Source organism: Primulina tabacum, chromosome 1, assembly GCF_025594145.1.
Source record: "Primulina tabacum isolate GXHZ01 chromosome 1, ASM2559414v2, whole genome shotgun sequence".
NCBI classification, from domain to species: domain Eukaryota; kingdom Viridiplantae; phylum Streptophyta; class Magnoliopsida; order Lamiales; family Gesneriaceae; genus Primulina; species Primulina tabacum.
Window position 1 is genome coordinate 18,555,435 of NC_134550.1, and position 6,308 is coordinate 18,561,742.

A 6,308-nucleotide genomic window follows, 5' to 3' on the forward strand; every position below is an offset into this window, starting at 1 on the left:
TGAGCTTCTTTAAGGATGGCTGTACGCAATTCAGGAGTATCGGGGACAACCTATCTACCATTCAACCGAAGAGAATTATCTGAGTGAATTGAGAAACCAGATTGGTGTCCTTGAGATACTAACTCATAAGATTTCAGAATTCGATCATCAGTTTTCTGAGCTGACTTTACAATCTGAATCAACTCTGGCTCAACAGAAATCTGAGATACACAAACAGCATTACCTTGGATTTTAAAATCCAACCCAGAAGTGCAAATATCCTCTTGTAACTTAGAAACATGAATCGAGGATAAATTAATATCAACAACCTTACGACTCAAAGCATCGGCAATGACATTCACTTTTCCCGATTGATACTGGATCTTACAATCATAATCTTTCAAAAGATCCATCCAACGTCTCTGTCTCATATTCAGATCTGACTGAGAGAACAGATACATCAAGCTTTTGTGATCAGAATAGATTACAAATTGCTCCCCAAACAAATAATGTCTCCAAATCTTGAGAGCAAAAACGATAGCAGCCAATTCCAAGTCATGAACATGATACTTAGACTCATGCGGTTTCAACTGACGAGAACCATGGGCCACAACTCTGCCATGCTGCATCAGAACACAACCTAATCCTCTATTTGATGCGTCGGTACAAACAACGAATCCTCCAGAACCACTTGGAATGGTAAGAATTGGTGCAGAAGTCAATCTCTTCTTCAACTCGACAAAACTTGACTCACATTCATCAGACCAAATGAATCTATGATTTTTCTGAGTCAGTTGAGTGATAGGTCTAGCAATCTTTGAGAAATTTTCAATAAATCTCCGGTAATAACCAGCTAAACCCATGAAACTACGAATATCTGGTACATTGGTCGGTCGTGCCCAGTTCAGAACTGCTTCCACTTTACTTGGATCGACAGAAATACCATGTTGAGATATGACATGACCAAGAAACACAACTCTATCTAACCAAAACTCACACTTGGATAGCTTGGCGTACAACTGCTTCTTTTGAAGAATTCGAAGAACTATCCTCAAGTGTTTGGCATGCTCTTCCTCGGACTTGGAATAAACAATAATATCATCGATGAATACAATCACAAAACGATCGAGATATTTACGAAATACTAGATTCATCAAGTCCATAAACACAGCAGGAGCATTGGTCAAACCAAAAGGCATAACAAAAAATTCAAAGTGTCCGTATCTCGTGCGAAAAGCTGTTTTCGGCACATCTTCTTGTCTAACTCTCACTTGATGGTACCCAGAACGAAGATCAATCTTAGAATACACCGAAGTACCTTGCAACTGATCAAATAAGTCATCAATCCTAGGGAGTGAATATTTATTCTTGACAGTAAACTTATTCAATTGCCGATAATCAATACACATCCGCATCGTACCATCTTTCTTCTTGACAAATAGAATCGGAGCACCCCACGGTGAAGAACTCGGACGAATATAACTTTACTCAACAAATCCCGTAATTGTTCTTTCAGTTCATTTAGCTCAACAAGAGCTAAACGATATGGTGCTCGAGATATGGTTTCAGTTCCTGGCATTAATTCGATACTGAACTCAACTTCTCGTTCTGGTGGAAAACCAAGAATCTCTTCTGGAAACACATCAGGAAGCTCACAGACTATAGGAATATCAGGAAATCCGTTGCTCATCCTGCGATAGATCAACAGCATAAACTAGAAAACCTTCATGACCAAAATCTAACAATCGATTCATCTCAATGGCAGAAACTACATGAATCTTGGCTTGAGAACCACTGTCATAGAAATTCCATTTAGGAGAAAAGCTAGGCCTGAAACGAACTATTCCTCGATAACAATCAACAGTGGCACGATTTGCAGTCAAAACATCCATACCAACGATGCAATCAAAGTCATGCATAGGTAGAACTATGAGATTCAGATATAGAACATTTTCATCGTGAAACAAAACCGCATTGAACACCACATTATCAGTGATAATCATTTTGCCCATCGGAGTAGCAACAGATAGATTGGAATTCATACTAATGGTGCGAAGATCATGCGAAACAACGAATGAATGAGAAATAAAGGAATGAGATGCTCCAGTATCAAATAACACTCGTGCTATAAAACCACATAGAGTACAGTTACCAGTAATGACAGTACCTGGAGCTGCCTGAGCCTCATCCTCAGTCAAAGCAAATACATGAACAGATGACTGATTCTGTTGACCACCTTGCCCTCTGCTCTGATGCGAAGGGCGACTAGGCTGATGGGAAGACTGGGACGCTGCTGGAATTCTATTACTTTGAGCTCCACTACCTGCCTGGGTTGATTTCCCCGTCTTACTAGGACAGACCCTAGCAAAATGACCCGGCCGACCACAATTATTACAAACACCTTGAACTCCAACACACTGATTACTGGAATGCTTGCCTCCACAGTGATCACGATAAGGTCCACTGTAACGATATCCACCACGGTTCCCTGAACTCGAAGAACTAGAACCAGGCTTCTTAAATTGCTTCCCACGTGGACGAAGAGATGCAGAACCAGATGAACTGAATTGTTGTCTCCCCGACTGATGATGTTGGGTAGAAACTCGATTGCCACTCCTCTTAAGACTAGCTTCAGCCCTTTTTGCTATTTCCACTGCTTCAAGATAATTCAGTGGCTTAGCGGTAGAAACAAAAGGGTGCAGATGATCGTTCAATCCTTCAAGAAACTTTCAACAACTGCAACCTGACTTGCAGCAACATAAGGAGCATATCTCAGCATAGCATAAAAAGAATCTGCATACTCCGCAACTGACATATCGCTTTGTTTCAGGTTATGAAACTCAGAAGCCTTAGAACTGTAGAATGATGGAGGACAATAACTCTCCTTAAACTTCAGCTTGAATATATCCCACGATGAAACAATCCTCTGAGCATCTAAAGTCATCAATGTAGTAGACCACCACATTTTAGCACGATCTTTCAACTGATGCATAGCTAATCTCAATCGACACTCTGGAGGATACTCAATCAAATCAAACAATTCCTCAATCTCAGAAATCCATAACTCAGCTTTCTCGGAGCTCTGAACCACTGAATTGAGGAGGATGAATAGAATGGAAACGTGCAACTAACTCATCCATCCTAAGCTGCTCTAGATGATCAGCAGCTTGCTCAACAAAAGTATCATCAACAACACAGACACGAGGTCTACCACGTCCATGACCTCGACCTCGAGTTAAAGAATTTCATCAACAGAAATTTCTCCACCTCCCTCCATTCTATACGATAAAACATAAAAAACATTAGAATGGAAGTAAAAAAATCTTATAATCACGTAAGCATGTTGTCAATTAGCATACACAGGCGCAACAATCATTTTAGTGCCAAGACTCGAGTGTACTAGACTCTAGTTCGAGCGTATCCCGATTTACGCTCTGATACCAAGATGTGAGGCCCATTTACTCTAATGACAATTAATGATAAAACAATAATGATTTGATTTAAAATTACAGCGGAAAAAGGTTTAAAATAATTTAAAACGGACCTCAGGACCTAGAAAAATTTCGGCATGACCTTCCCGTAAGTAGGACATCCCGAAAACTGAAGCAGCATTTTATATCAAAATATACTCCAACTAGAGTCATTAAAACAAAACCAAAGTCAACAACCTATAGCCGCACTGGCCAGGACTAAAGAGAATTTAAAACTTTCCAAATACTCGCCAGATCATACGAACCACAGAATCGACTCAGAACATCATTCAAACAACCAAATAACACTACAAATACACGGGGCATCTCCCCGGCTGATAAAATACAATACAAGTCCGAAACAAACTCAAGACATACATATAGACTAACTGGGAGACTCCACTGAAAAGAACCAAGCAATCCAACCTCAATCCCGAGCTCCACAGGCGGAACCTCGGCCTGATGCTGCAAAATGGCTCGGGAGATCTACCATGGTGCCCAATAGCAACCACAGCAGCCCCCCCCCCAGTAAACAACTGAGGTTATGATTCTGGTATGAAACAGTTCAACAATAACAACAATAACATAAATCATGCATAATCATATAATAAAATGTAATATGCAATGCATGAAAGGCTCAACGAATAACCGAGACAACAGAAGCCAACAAACGGCACGATAACAACTGGAATAATGCTCGAGCAACAACACAGGGGAGCTACATCGTCATGCAGCTAAACCGCCCTGCCAAGTATGCGAGGTATGCCAAGCTGTGCTGAATAACACCCCTGACTCGGCCTCCATACAGCTGATACGATATAACAGGATGGCACAACCAAAACGAACTAGATGACACAATCCCAGTGCTCACCTCAAAAGGCTGCACTAACCACAGGATTGTTCAATCACATCTACGGTCTCATGTGTATAGGCCTATCAGCCACACAATGATCTCGAGATAAACAACAGTGCCAGATAACAACGGATATTAACAATGGGCTAACAAGAATGATAGGGCTCAACATGAATGTTATAACAGTATGCCCGATTCTAAATGCCAATAATATGTCACAATAATAAACATAGATTACAACGAAGGCATTTAAAAATTTACAATAGCTAACAAGTCATACACACGATTCAATGTAACACAGAATGTCAATTAAACATAATTTATGTTTTACCGTCGTATGTTACTGAGCTGTAACATACCTATACCAACTTGAAACTCCAATATCAACTTCTCTTCAAGACTCTCGGCATAAACAAAACCACAACAAGCCGATGATGAAAACTACAGTCCACATCAATGTCCGATTTGAAACAAAAGAGCATAAAATTCATATCTTGCTCAAAATTAACTCAAATCAATATCCGCCAATTGGAAATGAAAGATAACTCAATTATCTAAGTTTCTCCAATTGAAACCATCTTCAGAATCTCTGTATATTATTCTCAGAATTTCCAGGAACACACTGCTACTTACGAATTCGAGGACAGAATCACACACAATGAGCAGTTCCAGAAAAACAAGCATAACTTGCTCAATTCTTAATGGAATTTAACGAATCTTATATCATTACGAAGACAACACATAGCTCTACAACTTTATTTTTAACCAAAAACCCAGAATCCGAGTGCATATATGCCATAAACCCGAATTACAGTAGGTGTTGTACACAGCTCCAACACAAAATTCCATTTTGACACGTTTTGGTAGAAAAATCATATCAAATCCGTTTCTTATAAAAATTTGATGATTCAAGTGGCTATAAACAGAAAACTTAAACCACTACAAAGTTTATTTAGGTCATTTCTACAAATTCAAACTACAAGAGTCGCAGCAACCCAAAAACTCTCACCCAAAACTGGAAGAATTCTCGCAGAAACAGAGCACCGGAACAGCAGCTTCGATCTACCCAAATCCTTGCTCAAACTTCGCGATTTCTGACTTGAATCAAAGCCTAGGATGTTAGGAAGACACCCCTTTAGACCGATTGAGATTTGGACGCCGGACGGAGGAGTTATCGCGATTTTCCCGCAGCCGCTACACAAGTGACGGGAATAGAGTTGGGGAAAGCTTCTTTCTTCTTTCTTTTCTTTTCTCTCGATTCTTCCTTCTCTTATTTGATAAGTTGTGTCTATGTATATGTATTTTTATATATTGTGTATTTGGTTACTAAAATAATAACTCAAGCCCATTTATCCCGGTCTGTATTTATTTTGCTCTCGTATGTTATTTAAACTCTATATGTATTTTATATCGTTAAATTCTCCGATATTCTAAAATACATATTTTTAACACAATTCTTGAATTTATTTGGCATAATTAATTATTTTAATTTATAACTCAATAATTATTCTAATTATGCAAAAATTACCGGATAATTAATTACAGAGCCTTACATTAAAGACATAATGAACAGGAACGAACGTGAGGAGGAGCATCACGAAGATCTAAGGGTCGAAGACCCAAGGCGCATACCCATGCTTGAGTATGCGCAACCATCACTTGATGGAGCACGTCCAAGCATAGTGCGACCAACTGTCAGGGCAAATCAGTTTGAGATCAAGCCATCCATAATTCAAATGATCCAGAATACTGTCCAATTCGGGGGGAATGCGCTGGATGATCCGAACACTCACATCGCCGACTTCTTAGAAATTTGCGATACTTTAAAATTTAATAGAGTTTCAGATGATGCTGTTAGGCTACGTTTATTTCCGTTCTCTTTGCTTGATAAAGCTATATCTTGGTTGAATTGTTTGCCTGTAGGGTCAATCACAACTTGGGAAGACATGGCTAAGGCATTCCTCTTGAAATACTTTCCTCCATCGAAAACCATGAAGCTATGAGCG

The 6,308-nt window shown here is 39.5% G+C and overlaps 1 long non-coding RNA gene across 1 annotated transcript; it reads right to left on the reverse strand.

Annotated features, from left to right (window-relative positions):
• Positions 1-3,431: 3,431 nt before the first annotated feature.
• Positions 3,432-5,564, reverse strand: LOC142518372 (uncharacterized). Its single transcript, XR_012813533.1, has 3 exons — positions 5,306-5,564; positions 4,662-4,704; positions 3,432-3,935 (listed from the first exon to the last, which is right to left on the reverse strand). It is a non-coding gene; the product is annotated as an uncharacterized LOC142518372 (long non-coding RNA).
• Positions 5,565-6,308: the final 744 nt, after the last annotated feature.